Source organism: Ranitomeya variabilis, chromosome 1 (assembly GCF_051348905.1).
Source record: "Ranitomeya variabilis isolate aRanVar5 chromosome 1, aRanVar5.hap1, whole genome shotgun sequence".
Taxonomy (NCBI): Eukaryota; Metazoa; Chordata; class Amphibia; order Anura; family Dendrobatidae; genus Ranitomeya; species Ranitomeya variabilis.
Window position 1 is genome coordinate 123,075,885 of NC_135232.1, and position 15,759 is coordinate 123,091,643.

Consider the following 15,759-nt stretch of genomic DNA (forward strand, 5'->3'; position numbering starts at 1 on the left):
CACAGCCAATGACACATGCCCTTGCTTGTGTGCATCATATGCACTTTGCTGTGTGTGTGTGCACTGCTGATAGGCTGAAAGACTGCGCCGCCCTACTGTAAATGCGGGAAAGAAAAAAAAAATGGAGATCGGCATTATTTCAGTACAGATCTATCCCCCGCACATTGATAGACAGTTGTAATGTGAAAATCAAGTTAGGCTTTTGGTGAACGAACAGTTATTGAACAGAAACTCGAACAGCCGAATTTTAAGCAAATTGTTCGAGTTCATCGAACGACTTGAACACCGCCCAAAACAACTCGAATTTGAAATTGGCGAACAGTTCGACTCGAATACCGCTCATCTCTAATCATGACCATGTGGGAACTCAGTTCTACACAAACTGCATGCATGTATCATTGGCACACAAAAGGCTATCTAATGATGAAATGGAGGAAGAGGTGCAGAGGAGGGGGAAGAGAATGGAAAGCAAATAATGAGAATGATGATGGGGATGTTGACAGGTACCAGGCCCTAATTGTGGATGCAGACTATCTATTAGAAAATGATCATGAGAAAGATCGTGCTCATGCCATGGTTCAGACCAAAAACCATCACAACAGAGAATATCCGTAAATATATTTATTTATTTCTCGGCAATTAACAAACCATAAAAATACAATTATATACAATCAGGATAATATTAGTATGTACTTAATAACATTTTGTGCACATATCAATTTATGTTATATGGCAGACCACCTATATTATATATTATATACCCGTAAGGACTACATATATGTCCAAGCAAAAAAGATAAAAAAATATATAAATATATAAAAAATCCTATGTTGCATATAAATAAGAAGTGCAACCAACTACGGACCAAAAGCCACTTTTATATATATAAAGTGCATACAATGTGCATACAGTGTTACTGAATCAAGTGTAGGGAAGGACACTAAAAAGTGCATATAGTGCAAAAAAATGTGCAGTCTATAAAGTGCTATCAATGGACATTATACTGGGTCACTTACTTTATACTGTATGGGATTCGTTATAGGTTCCGCCAAATTGATATGGTGCATCCCGACGCGCATTTCGGAAGCACTGTTCCTTCGTCAGGGGGTGTGTATGAATGTGGCCAGAGGGTTTATATAGGGGGATAATTGTATACGGCGCCGATGTCAGCAGCTCCAGTATGTACGACGCATGCGCTGCCCAGACGACCCGGAAACCAGGAAACCGCCGCATCATGTGACCGGATGCACAGGATGTGTTCCTGGCATTGCCAAGGTCACCAAGACGCTGCAGTCCCGATCTCAAGGCCCCGGCTGCGCACAACTGAAGATGCGACATGGGCGAGATGCTGTGTTGTGCGCGCTACTAGTACAATACTCCAGCGTAATAAGGGCTATTACATACACTAAGTGTATACAATAGGAATGTTACTTATATGTATATATAATTAAGTGTATATGAAGGCTACAACCGCTTTCTATTACATTAAGGATGCGGCATATACAATAAGGTGCAAAGTGTAAATGTGTGAATCAAATGTGTGAATATACACATATACATGTACATATACATAAATATACATAGACATATATACATACATGTATGCAAAAGCACATATATAAACATGATGATAAAAAAATATATATATATATGCTCTTACTTTCCGGCCGGCAGTCAGTCAGAGCGGGAAGCAGATGGCAAGGGACCTGAAGGACACCGGAATGTGAGTATGTACGGTTTGTTTGTTTTTACTTTTACGCTGGTAACCAGGGTAAACATCGGGTTACTAAGTGCGGCCCTGCGCTTAGTAACCCGATGTTTACCCTGGTTACAAGCGAACGCATCACTGGATCGGTGTCACACACCGATCCAACGATGACAGCGGGAGATCCAGCGACGAAATAAAGTTCCAAACGATCTGCTACGACGTACGATTCTCAGCAGGGTCCCTGATCGCTGCTGCGTGTCAGACACTGCGATATGGTAACGATATCGCTAGAACGTCACGAATCGTACCGTCGTAGTGACAAAAGTGCCACTGTGTGACAGTACCCTTAGTCAAAATTATCTAAGCATACAAATCTTCAATGATGCCCAAACTTTTGCATTGGCCCATTTACTTTTTGTTAAATGTAAAAGATGAGTATAGATTTTTTTATTGAAAATACAAAGGAATTGTGTCATCTTTAACTTCGGCCTTTTAGAGAACAATTCATCTTCAACTTGCTTAGCTGTTCACAATAAAAGTAATTTTTACCAGGGGTGCCCAAACCTTTACTTGCCACTGTATAGCAACAAAAGCAACTTAAAATACATTATACTGTATGTGGTCACGTTCTGTGGAGGCCTTTGTACTGCGGATGAATAGAAATGTCCTCTGAGGCTCTTTGCCCCTCATATTTTGACTATGGGCCGACATACCATTGATGCAACCTATGTAGCTACTCGGGGGTCCAGGAGGTATGGCAGCCCACTTTCACCTTCAAAACAGGACGAGTTGTATATTATGATGAGTTTTTGATCTGCAAAGGGCCAATATATAGTTCTTGTAATGGGGCCCTCTTCTGTCCATGTTTGCTTCTTATTTTGATATACTCTCAACTCTCTCAACACTTCACAAAACAACTCAAATAGATCTGCAAATCAAGTACAAAACATCTTCATTTTTAAAAAGCATGTTCATGACAATTATAGGCATGCAGCTGGGAAATGGATGGATGTGGATTGTATAATCAGAGCATTGTAATAATAGCACCAAAGCTGAGCTAAGCTGAGTGATTTCAGCACTTGTTTGATGACACAATGCAGAACAGACCTAAGTCTTCAGTAATTCTTCTTTCATCTTCAAGTGTGTAAATCTCCCACTGGGACAGGAAACCTGCAGCTTATTTATGTCACAGAAACAGAATGAGACACATTCATGCACACAAAGAGAGATTAGAAAGGCTGTTAGGAAAAATATGTATTTCTAAAAGTTAAAATTGTAATCAAATGAGTAAAATGCATCTTTTTTTAAACTTGCCATATGACAGATGATGAACAAATTATCCAAAATGAAGAATAAAATATTTTTGAACTGAAATAATATCCCTAACAAGGGAAGGTGCATTCACTTAAGGGTTTCATAGGTTAAACTGTTATGAATCAGCAATATATAATTGGCAAATATTACATTTATTTCAGCATGTTACACGGGAGCGGATTGAGTAGAAAGCAAAGTCTAGAAGGAAGGTTAGTACTGTACGTGTAAGGCTGTGTATAACCTCATGACTTATACTGTATAATGGCACCAAGGCCGGTATGCCGGATCCATTCTAAAGGAATCCCGCCTAATATTAGGTGTATTTCATAGATTTATAATGTTCATCATGTAAAGTAGCAAGGGCTTCAAATTTCTTGTGGTCAAAAAAGCCAAAAACCTCAACAGAAATAGCACAAATATGAACACAAACTAAACCTTATTCTTTCCCTATTTCTTGCTAAAACCACACTCGCATTTGCCAAGCTAAATTTTCAGACGGTCTTGAAGAGTTTTACTCATTATGTTTCATACGTGTATACTAAAACATCAAAAATTGTATTACTATTACTGCATATCGTACTCTAGAAATATTTCTGAGGTATCCCCCCAAAAATAATACAGTAGTAGGTATAAGTTTACGCGTGTATTCATTGAAGTGCTTACTTTTATTTGACTAATTCTGTAGTAAGAGCAAAGTAGTGAGTAGTGATGAGCGAGCGTACTCGGGACTGCTCGATACTCGACCGAGTATAGGGAGCTCAATTGAATAGAGAACAGTGCCGGGTATCGTGTGCTGCTCCAGTGTTAGGAAATTATAATGTAAATTATCTGAGCTGGGTGCAGAGAGCGGGAGAAAGAGAGAGTGAGAGAGAGATAGAGAGAGGAAAGGAGAGAGAGAATGAGAGAGAGAAAAATGCATGAGTCTGTCATTCACTTTCATTACGCTCACATGTTCAAGCGCCCGTGGTTGATTCAGGTGCCGAGCACTCAAGCATTTCAATGCCCGATCATCACTATAGCAGAGTAAATGAAATTATTAAAACACTGTAGACTAGTGTTGAGCATTCCGATACCGCAAGTATCGGGTATCAGCCGATACTAGCGGTATCGGAATTCCGATACCGGGATTCCGATACTTGGCGCGTATCGGATACCGGAATCGGAAGTTCAATGATTCAAAATTCAGAAATTCAGCCAATGAGAAAGATTCCAAGTGTGGGCACATCCTGTTTAGCATGGAGGGCATGAAACTACTGGCAAGGCTGTGATTGGCTGCTGAAATGATGTCATGATGCAGTTTAAAAGTCGCTGGCGCCATTTTGCGATCACTCTGCTGTGAATTCAGTTAGTGACAGGACGCTGTTTGCTGACTGAGGGACAGTTTAGAGATAGCGATTTGCTTCTTTGTGCTTTCCAAAGGCTAATTTAGCAACCGCTGTGTTCACCTACTATTCACCTTCCTTTTGCCTTGTAGCGCTGTTTTCACAGCGATCTGCAAGGTCTCTCTGTGTGTGTGTGTGTGAGTGCAGCCCACTCTCTAGTCTGAGTGCAGCCACATAGGCCATCCATAGCTGGTTGTATTCAGTTCAGGGAGGGTGGTTCATTGCCTCATACTGTCCTTTTTTTTTTTTTTTTTGAAGTAGTGCAGGCTGCTGCACATTTTTTCCAAAAATTCCTATTAGTGTCTTTCCACCCGTCTCCAGCTAATTTGTGGAAAAACACTACATAGGATAAAGTAGAGGAGGGTTTTTGGGCCTTGCAGCGCCGTTTACGGCTGTCTGCACGGTCTCCGTGTGACTGCAGCTCGCCCTGTAATCTGTGAGCAGCTATAGCCTGGTTGTCTCCAGCTCAGGGTTTTTCACTGCGTCATACCGCCAAATCAATTTTCTTTTTTTTCAAAGTAGTGTAGTCTGCTGCTAATTTATTTTAAAAAATCCTATTAGTGTCTTTCCACCCGTCTCCAGCTAATTTGTGGAAAAACACTACATAGGATAAAGTAGAGGAGGGTTTTTGGGCCTTGCAGCGCCGTTTACGGCTGTCTGCACGGTCTCCGTGTGACTGCAGCTCGCCCTGTAGTCTGTGAGCAGCCGTAGCCTGGTTGTCTGCAGCTCAGGGTTTTTCACTGCGTCATACCGCCAAATCAATTTTCTTTTTTTTCAAAGTAGTGTAGTCTGCTGCTAATTTATTTTAAAAAATCCTATTAGTGTCTTTCCACCCGTCTCCAGCTAATTTGTGGAAAAACACTACATAGGATAAAGTAGAGGAGGGTTTTTGGGCCTTGCAGCGCCGTTTACGGCTGTCTGCACGGTCTCCGTGTGATTGCAGCTCTATCCGTTGTCAGTTCAGCCCCCAAAAAATAAATAAATAATAAAGTTCACCAAACACACCAGTTACACACCACTTTACATTTGTGTAGGCCACATTAGCTCATATTCAAGTCTAGTCCACACTTTAGAAAATTAGTGTGTCTTATACCTGTTAGGAGGAGTTGCTCAGGAATAAGCACACAAAGCCGTTAGTACTTTTCTGCTTATCTTTATCAGTCAACCAAGATGAAGAAGGCAGTGAGTAAGGCACGTGGGCGTGGGCGTGGGCGCGGAGCAGGGAGGGGACGTGGGGATTCTGTGCCTGCTGCGGGCACCGGTGAGTCATCAGCACCCACTTTCACAAGGGAACAGTCATTCATGCGCAGCTTTGTCGCCGAGCGCCGTACACCGCTGCTGCGTGAAGACCAAATTGAAGCCGTTGTGGGATGGATGGCAGCTAATGCATCAACTTCCATTAGTGCCACATCCTCTCAGACACAGAGCACTGGAGAGCAGCCATCTGTCTCTTCACCACCTGCAAAATTGCCCAGGCAGACAGAGATCCCAGGACAGGAGCAGTCTCTACTTCTGTTCTCTGAATCATCTCTTGGCTTGGAAACAGGGGGCCAGCCAAGCAGCATTGGAGAAATGGAAGAAGAGGCAGGGTGCAGTGATGCCCAACAGCTTTTTCTGTCTTCCTCTGAAGAGGCGGGTGGGCCAGTGGCTCCGGTCACCACCTCGCAGGCCGCATCAGCTGATGATGACACTCAGGTGCCACTTACTGGTGCGTGCTCTGCTGCTGAGACTACCCAGGAGGAGCAGTTGGGGGCAGAGGGTAGTGTAGATGATGAGGTCCTTGACCCATCTTGGCGTCAGGGACAGGAAGGTGGTGGGAGCAGCTCTGAGGAAGAGATTCCCCGTACGGCCCAAAGAGGGAGAGGGAGGGGGAAGACTGCGGATCCTGCAGCCTCCGCTTTGGCACCCGTAAGGAGCATGTCTCTTCCAAAAGTCAAAAGGGGGGCTCCCAAGACTTGCAGTGCCTGGTCCTTTTTTGACACAGTTGCAGATGACATTTGCTATGTCAGATGCAAGGTGTGTCATCAAAAAATCAAAAGAGGTCAAAAAGTCGCCAACCTCAATACCTCCAACATGTGGAAACATGTGCGCAACAGGCACCCGGCGGAGTTAGACAAACACACTGAAGAGCTAGGCCAACCAACAGCGGCAGCTACCACCTCTTCAGCTCGTGTTGCCTCTTCCTCTAGCTCACACGCAGCTGGTTCGGCTTCCTCCCAGGATCGCCGTGGAAGAACCTCTGGCCCTGTTGTCCAGAGACCCGCTGTCATTCCACCCGCAGCACCACTTTCCCAGTCAACCACACACTCCCAGCCCAGTCTACAGCCATCGGTAGTACAGGCATGGGAGAAAAGGCGGCCTTTCTCGTCAAACCACCCACGAGCACAGGCTCTGACTGCAGGCATTGCCAAACTTCTGTCACTGGAAATGCTGTCATTCAGGCTGGTGGAGACTGACAGCTTCCGTGACTTGATGTCATTGGCAGTCCCACAGTACAGTGTGCCCAGCCGCTTTTACTTCAGCAGGCAAGCCGTCCCTGCCCTGCACAAGCATGTGGAGGGACACATAAAACACGCGCTGAACGCCGTCAGTAGCAAGGTCCACCTCACCACCGATGCGTGGACCAGTCAACATGGACAGGGGCGATACCTTTCCCTCACTGCCCATTGGGTTAATGTCGTTGAGCCGGGTACAGACCGTGCGAGTGGCGCAGGACGTGTCCTGCCCACTCCAAGGATTGCAGGAATCCATTCTGTACGCATTGACTCCTCCTCTTACACCAGTTCCTCAGAATCATCGCTGCAGGAGCCGTCACAGTCCACCTCCACATGGACCCGTGATGAACGTGTACCTGTTACGACTGACATGAGCACAGCCGTGGCCAAACGTCAACAGGCCGTCTTGAAATTAATTTTTTTGGGGAATCGTAGCCACACAGCGCAGGAGCTCTGGAATGCCATCAAGCAGGAGAGCGATGTGTGGTTTGAGCCAGCGAATCTCCAGCCAGGCATGGTAGTGTGTGATAATGGCCGAAATCTGGTGGCAGCCCTGGGCCTCGGCAACCTCACTCACATCCCATGTCTGGCACATGTGCTCAATTTGGTCGTGCAGAGTTTTTTGAGGGACTATCCGGATCTTGATGCACTGCTGCACAAGGTCCGCCTAGAGTGTGCTCACTTGCGGCGTTCCAGCACGGCAAAAGCGCGCATTGCGGCTCTGCAGCGCCGACACCGCCTGCCGGAACATCGCATCATATGTGACCTACCTACCAGGTGGAATTCCACGTTACATATGTTGGAGCGGTTGTGTGAGCAGCAGCAAGCTGTAATGGAGTACCAGCTGTATCAGGCGCAAAAAAGTCGCAGTCAGCGCCGTACAGACTTCACAACCACAGAGTGGGCCACTATGAAGGATGTCTGCCAGGTTTTGCGTCCCTTTGATTATTCCACGCGGATGGCGAGTGCAGATGATGCACTAGTCAGCATGACTGTCCCCCTTATCTGCCTGCTTGAAAAATCACTGCAAGCGCTAAGGGATGATGTTGTGGAAGAGGTGGAGGATGAGGATTCACCACTTCCATCATCTTCTGGACAGTCAGCGCCACGTGGTTCCTCACAAACGCGTAGGCAGGGGACAGTTTGTGAGGAGGATGAGGAGGAGTCAATGGAGGAGGAAGACATCCGTCCAGAGGAGGGAGTTCCCGAATTGTCCAGTACTCAGTGTGTACAGCGAGGGTGGGGTGATGACGAGCGGGCAGAGATCACGCCTCCAGCTGGGGACAGCGTTTCTTGGGCAGTTGGCAGTCTGCAGCACATGGTGGATTACATGCTGCAGTGCCTGAGAAACGACCGCCGCATCGACCACATTCTCAACATGTCTGATTATTGGGTGTTCACCCTCCTCGATCCTCGCTACCGGGACAACGTAGAAAGCCTCATCACACCGTTGAACCGGGAGCGAAAAATGCGGGAGTACCAAGACACACTGGTCAGTTCCATCATCTTCTCCATTCCAACTGAGAGAAGTGCTGCTAGTGCATTCCAAAGCAGCTCAGTGCGTCCAGGCAGTGGTGGAGGCTCTGCACAAAGAGGGAGCAGAAGCAGTGCCTCTGCCCAAGGCAAGACCAGTATGGCCGAACTGTGGCACAGTTTTCTGTGCCCGCCACAAAAGTCTACACCATCACAGACGGCTCCAGTCAGCAGGAGGCAACGGTTCCGTCAGATGGTGACAGACTACATGTCTTGCCCTCTTGCTGTACTCCCAGACGGCTCTTCCCCTTTCAAGTTTTGGGTCTCAAAGCTGGATACATGGCCAGAGCTAAGCCAGTATGCATTGGAGGTGCTGTCTTGCCCTGCGGCCAGTGTATTATCGGAACGTGTCTTTAGTGCTGCAGGTGGTGTACTAACTGACCGTCGCATGCGACTATCCTCCGATAACGTTGACCGGCTTACTTTCCTGAAAATGAACAAGGCCTGGATCTCGCAGGAATTTGCCACTCCTCCTCCTGATTAAATAATTAGGTCACTGTATACGTTATCCAGGTCTCCTGTTGTGTTCATCTTTCTACCACCTGAACTTAAATTCCTGGGCTCCAACACCGCCAGTTGAGGCTCAGATGTGCCGTCTGCACAGTCAAAACATACGACCCAGTGTTATTGGGTTTCAGTAACGTCAGCTGATCCCCAGCTGTGTAGCCGGCAATGTGTCATGCGACCGCCACGCTGACACAACAACTGAAATGTAAGGGAATCTGTCCCACCCCCCCCCAAGGCGTTTGTTACTGAAAGAGCCACCTTGTGCAGCAGTAATGCTGCACAAGGAAAAAGGAAGCTATTTTGGTTTTGCTCCTTGCACACGCAAAACTTAACACTTATAAAATGTGTCCACTGATACCGTAAAACCGTCCCGGAGGTGGGACTTTCCTTCGTAATATGACGCAGCACAGCCGTCATTCCTACCCCCCCGGCGCCGCGCCCCGGCTCCTCAGCGTTGTTTGATTCCGTCCCGGAGCCTGCGCTGTTATGTTATCCCGTGGCCAGGCACACTTAGCGCTGCCCGTCTTCTGGCATCATTTGGTGTCAGGCTGGCTGCGCCTGTGCGGCCACGCTGGCCGAGAGCCCGCCTCGCAGTGTCTTCTGATTTAATCCCACTGGGGGCCTGGGATCTATGGACATGCGCAGTGCATATCTGAACCTCCACCTCTCACTCATCTCCCTATGGCTTCTTCAGACTGTTCGGTGTCAGCTGGTCCCTAATAGCATGCCACGGCCGTGACACCGCACAGTCTGAAAAAGAAGCCGTAGGGAGGGGAGTGAGAGGCGAGGATATGCACTGTGCATGGCCATGGATCCCAGGCCCCCAGTGGGATTACATCAGAAGACACTGCGAGGCGGGCTCTCGGCCAGCGTGGCCGCACAGGCGCAGCCAGCCTGACACCAAATGATGTCAGAAGATGGGCAGCGCTAAGTGTGCCTGGCCACGGGATAACATAACAGCGCAGGCTCCGGGACGGAATCAAACAACGCTGAGGAGCCGGGGCACGGCGGCGGGGGGGTAGTAATGATGGCTGTGCTGCGTCATATTACGAAGGAAAGTCCCACCTCCGGGACGGTTTCACGGCTTCAGGGGACACATTTTAAAAGTGTTTAGTTCTGTGTTTGCAAGGAGCATGATGAAAAGAGCCACCTTTTCCTTTTGCATCTTTTGTGCTGCACAAGCTGGCTCTTTCAGCTACAAACGCCTTGGGGGGGGGGTTAAAGGTTCCCTTTCGACTTTCTCAGGCTTCGGCCTACATTGTGTTCCTCTGCTTTTCCACCTGCCCCTGGGCTCCAACACCGCCAGTTGCCGTCCAGAAGTGCTGTACGCACAGTCAACAGTCCCTCCTCTGTTATTGGGGTTCAGTAACGTCAGCTGTTCCCCTGCTGTGTGTGTGGCAATCCCTCCTACCTCCTCCTACCTCCTCCAACCTCCTCCTCCTCCACCTGTCCCTGGGCTCCAACACCGCCAGTTGCCGTCCAGAAGTGCTGTACGCACAGTCAACAGTCCCTCCTCTGTTATTGGGGTTCAGTAACGTCAGCTGTTCCCCTGCTGTGTGTGTGGCAATCCCTCCTACCTCCTCCAACCTCCTCCTCCTCCACCTGTCCCTGGGCTCCAACACCGCCAGTTGCCGTCCAGAAGTGCTGTACGCACAGTCAACAGTCCCTCCTCTGTTATTGGGGTTCAGTAACGTCAGCTGTTCCCCTGCTGTGTGTGTGGCAATCCCTCCTACCTCCTCCTACCTCCTCCAACCTCCTCCTCCTCCACCTGTCCCTGGGCTCCAACACCGCCAGTTGCCGTCCAGAAGTGCTGTACGCACAGTCAACAGTCCCTCCTCTGTTATTGGGGTTCAGTAACGTCAGCTGTTCCCCTGCTGTGTGTGTGGCAATCCCTCCTACCTCCTCCAACCTCCTCCTCCTCCACCTGTCCCTGGGCTCCAACACCGCCAGTTGCCGTCCAGAAGTGCTGTACGCACAGTCAACAGTCCCTCCTCTGTTATTGGGGTTCAGTAATGTCAGCTGTTCCCCTGCTGTGTGTGTGGCAATCCCTCCTACCTCCTCCTACCTCCTCCAACCTCCTCCTCCTCCACCTGTCCCTGGGCTCCAACACCGCCAGTTGCCGTCCAGAAGTGCTGTACGCACAGTCAACAGTCCCTCCTCTGTTATTGGGGTTCAGTAACGTCAGCTGTTCCCCTGCTGTGTGTGTGGCAATCCCTCCTACCTCCTCCAACCTCCTCCAACCTCCTCCTCCTCCACCTGTCCCTGGGCTCCAACACCGCCAGTTGCCGTCCAGAAGTGCTGTACGCACAGTCAACAGTCCCTCCTCTGTTATTGGGGTTCAGTAACGTCAGCTGTTCCCCTGCTGTGTGTGTGGCAATCCCTCCAACCTCCTCCAACCTCCTCCTCCTCCACCTGTCCCTGGGCTCCAACACCGCCAGTTGCCGTCCAGAAGTGCTGTACGCACAGTCAACAGTCCCTCCTCTGTTATTGGGGTTCAGTAACGTCAGCTGTTCCCCTGCTGTGTGTGTGGCAATCCCTCCTACCTCCTCCAACCTCCTCCAACCTCCTCCTCCTCCACCTGTCCCTGGGCTCCAACACCGCCAGTTGCCGTCCAGAAGTGCTGTACGCACAGTCAACAGTCCCTCCTCTGTTATTGGGGTTCAGTAACGTCAGCTGTTCCCCTGCTGTGTGTGTGGCAATCCCTCCTACCTCCTCCAACCTCCTCCTCCTCCACCTGTCCCTGGGCTCCAACACCGCCAGTTGCCGTCCAGAAGTGCTGTACGCACAGTCAACAGTCCCTCCTCTGTTATTGGGGTTCAGTAACGTCAGCTGTTCCCCTGCTGTGTGTGTGGCAATCCCTCCTACCTCCTCCAACCTCCTCCTCCACCTGTCCCTGGGCTCCAACACAGCCAGTTGCCGTCCAGAAGTGCTGTACGCACAGTCAACAGTCCCTCCTCTGTTATTGGGGTTCAGTAACGTCAGCTGTTCCCCTGCTGTGTGTGTGGCAATCCCTCCTACCTCCTCCAACCTCCTCCTCCTCCACCTGTCCCTGGGCTCCAACACCGCCAGTTGCCGTCCAGAAGTGCTGTACGCACAGTCAACAGTCCCTCCTCTGTTATTGGGGTTCAGTAACGTCAGCTGTTCCCCTGCTGTGTGTGTGGCAATCCCTCCTACCTCCTCCAACCTCCTCCTCCTCCACCTGTCCCTGGGCTCCAACACCGCCAGTTGCCGTCCAGAAGTGCTGTACGCACAGTCAACAGTCCCTCCTCTGTTATTGGGGTTCAGTAACGTCAGCTGTTCCCCTGCTGTGTGTGTGGCAATCCCTCCTACCTCCTCCAACCTCCTCCAACCTCCTCCTCCTCCACCTGTCCCTGGGCTCCAACACCGCCAGTTGCCGTCCAGAAGTGCTGTACGCACAGTCAACAGTCCCTCCTCTGTTATTGGGGTTCAGTAACGTCAGCTGTTCCCCTGCTGTGTGTGTGGCAATCCCTCCTACCTCCTCCAACCTCCTCCTCCTCCACCTGTCCCTGCGCTCCAACACCGCCAGTTGCCGTCCAGAAGTGCTGTACGCACAGTCAACAGTCCCTCCTCTGTTATTGGGGTTCAGTAACGTCAGCTGTTCCCCTGCTGTGTGTGTGGCAATCCCTCCTACCTCCTCCTACCTCCTCCAACCTCCTCCTCCTCCACCTGTCCCTGGGCTCCAACACCGCCAGTTGCCGTCCAGAAGTGCTGTACGCACAGTCAACAGTCCCTCCTCTGTTATTGGGGTTCAGTAACGTCAGCTGTTCCCCTGCTGTGTGTGTGGCAATCCCTCCTACCTCCTCCTACCTCCTCCAACCTCCTCCTCCTCCACCTGTCCCTGGGCTCCAACACCGCTAGTTGCCGTCCAGAAGTGCTGTACGCACAGAGCCAAACACCTCGCCAATGTGTTAGTGGGGTTCAGCACCGCCAGCTGTTCCCCTGCTGTGTATACGGCAACGTGTACTGCGACCGCCACGCAGACACAACAAGTTAAATGTAAGGGAACCTGACCCCCCCCCCCCCAGGCGTTTGTTACTGAAGGAGCCACCTTGTGCAGCAGTAATGATGCAAAGGGAAAAAGTGCCTCTTTTCGTGATGCTCCTTGCACATGCTGAACCAAACACTTATGAAATGTGTCCCCACACAGCGTTAAACCGTCCGGTAGGTGGAACTTTCCTTTGTCGTGTGACGCAGCACAGCCATCATTTTTACCCCCTTGGCGCCGTGCGCCCCCTCCTCAGCGTTGTTTGAATCTGTCCCGGAGCCTGCGCTGTTAGGTTAGCCCTTGGCCATGCACACATGTTGCGCTGCCCGTCTTCTGACCTCATTTGGTGTCAGGCTGGCTGCGCCTGTGCGGGTGCGCTGGCCGAGATCCCGCCTCGCAGTGTCGTCTAATGTAATCCCACCGCGGGCCTGTGATCTGTGCCCGTGCGCAGTGCATATCCTCTCCTCTCACTCCCCTCCCTACGGCTTCTTCAGACTGTGCGATGTCAGCTGGTCCCTAATAGCATGCCACGGCCGTGACACCGCACAGTCTGAAAAAGCCGTAGGGAGGGGAGTGAGAGGAGAGGATATGCACTGCGCACGGGCACGGATCACAGGCCCGCGGTGGGATTACATTAGATGCCCCTTGAGGCTCAGGTGATTATAATTAGCAGGAGACTGCAAAGTAAGGGGTCTAGCCCATTTTGGCTCTCACTGAAGAGCTGGAGGAAGGTGAGTTTAAATGCTCCCTTCATTTTGGTGCTGGTGCTGTGTGGCGGCCATTGTTGCTGTGGCTTTGTGCTGGTGGGGCGGCACGGTCTGGAGTCTTGGGGACTCAGTCTCGCAGCATGGGTGCTGTGGGGCAACAGGCCGTCCGCCCTGCTGGTGCATGGCCGCTGCGGCGGTGGTGGTCGCCGCACGGCTCCGCTCCGTTAGGGCGTTAGGACCCACTACGAGGTTTGCCGTGAAGGGGCAGTGGGCTTCATACAGTCTGATCAGAATGTTAAACTGAAAACCTCATGTTCAGTATTTAAGTTTTTGCCTAGCGGCTTTAGATCAACGTATGATTTTGGGATGTGCGGTTCATGCTCTTTTTTTTCTTTTTGCACATAGCATGTACTTGTCTCTTTTTTTGGACCAGCACTCCTCCCATTTGGCTCAGGTGATTTTAATTAGCAGGAGACTGCAAAGTAAGGGGTCTAGCCCATTTTGGCTCTCACTGAAGAGCTGGAGGAAGGTGAGTTTAAATGCTCCCTTCATTTTGGTGCTGGTGCTGTGTGGCGGCCATTGTTGCTGTGGCTTTGTGCTGGTGGGGCGGCGCGGTCTGGAGTCTTGGGGACTCAGTCTCGCAGCATGGGTGCTGTGGGGCAACAGGCCGTCCGCCCTGCTGGTGCATGGCCGCTGCGGCGGCGGTGGTCGCCGCACGGCTCCGCTCCGTTAGGGCGTTAGGACCCACTACGAGGTTTGCCGTGAAGGGGCAGTGGGCTTCATACAGTCTGATCAGAATGTTAAACTGAAAACCTCATGTTCAGTATTTAAGTTTTTGCCTAGCGGCTTTAGATCAACGTATGATTTTGGGATGTGCGGTTCATGCTCTTTTTTTTCTTTTTGCACATAGCATGTACTTGTCTCTTTTTTTGGACCAGCACTCCTCCCATTTGGCTCAGGTGATTTTAATTAGCAGGAGACTGCAAAGTAAGGGGTCTAGCCCATTTTGGCTCTCACTGAAGAGCTGGAGGAAGGTGAGTTTAAATGCGCCCTTCATTTTGGTGCTGGTGCTGTGTGGCGGCCATTGTTGCTGTGGCTTTGTGCTGGTGGGGCGGCGCGGTCTGGAGTCTTGGGGACTCAGTCTCGCAGCATGGGTGCTGTGGGGCAACAGGCCGTCCGCCCTGCTGGTGCATGGCCGCTGCGGCGGCGGTGGTCGCCGCACGGCTCCGCTCCGTTAGGGCGTTAGGACCCACTACGAGGTTTGCCGTGAAGGGGCAGTGGGCTTCATACAGTCTGATCAGAATGTTAAACTGAAAACCTCATGTTCAGTATTTAAGTTTTTGCCTAGCGGCTTTAGATCAACGTATGATTTTGGGATGTGCGGTTCATGCTCTTTTTTTTTCTTTTTGCACATAGCATGTACTTGTCTCTTTTTTTGGACCAGCACTCCTCCCATTTGGCTCAGGTGATTTTAATTAGCAGGAGACTGCAAAGTAAGGGGTCTAGCCCATTTTGGCTCTCACTGAAGAGCTGGAGGAAGGTGAGTTTAAATGCTCCCTTCATTTTGGTGCTGGTGCTGTGTGGCGGCCATTGTTGCTGTGGCTTTGTGCTGGTGGGGCGGCGCGGTCTGGAGTCTTGGGGACTCAGTCTCGCAGCATGGGTGCTGTGGGGCAACAGGCCGTCCGCCCTGCTGGTGCATGGCCGCTGCGGCGGCGGTGGTCGCCGCACGGCTCCGCTCCGTTAGGGCATTAGGACCCACTACGAGGTTTGCCGTGAAGGGGCAGTGGGCTTCATACAGTCTGATCAGAATGTTAAACTGAAAACCTCATGTTCAGTATTTAAGTTTTTGCCTAGCGGCTTTAGATCAACGTATGATTTTGGGATGTGCGGTTCATGCTCTTTTTTTTCTTTTTGCACATAGCATGTACTTGTCTCTTTTTTTGGACCAGCACTCCTCCCATTTGGCTCAGGTGATTTTAATTAGCAGGAGACTGCAAAGTAAGGGGTCTAGCCCATTTTGGCTCTCACTGAAGAGCTGGAGGAAGGTGAGTTTAAATGCTCCCTTCATTTTGGTGCTGGTGCTGTGTGGCGGCCATTGTTGCTGTGG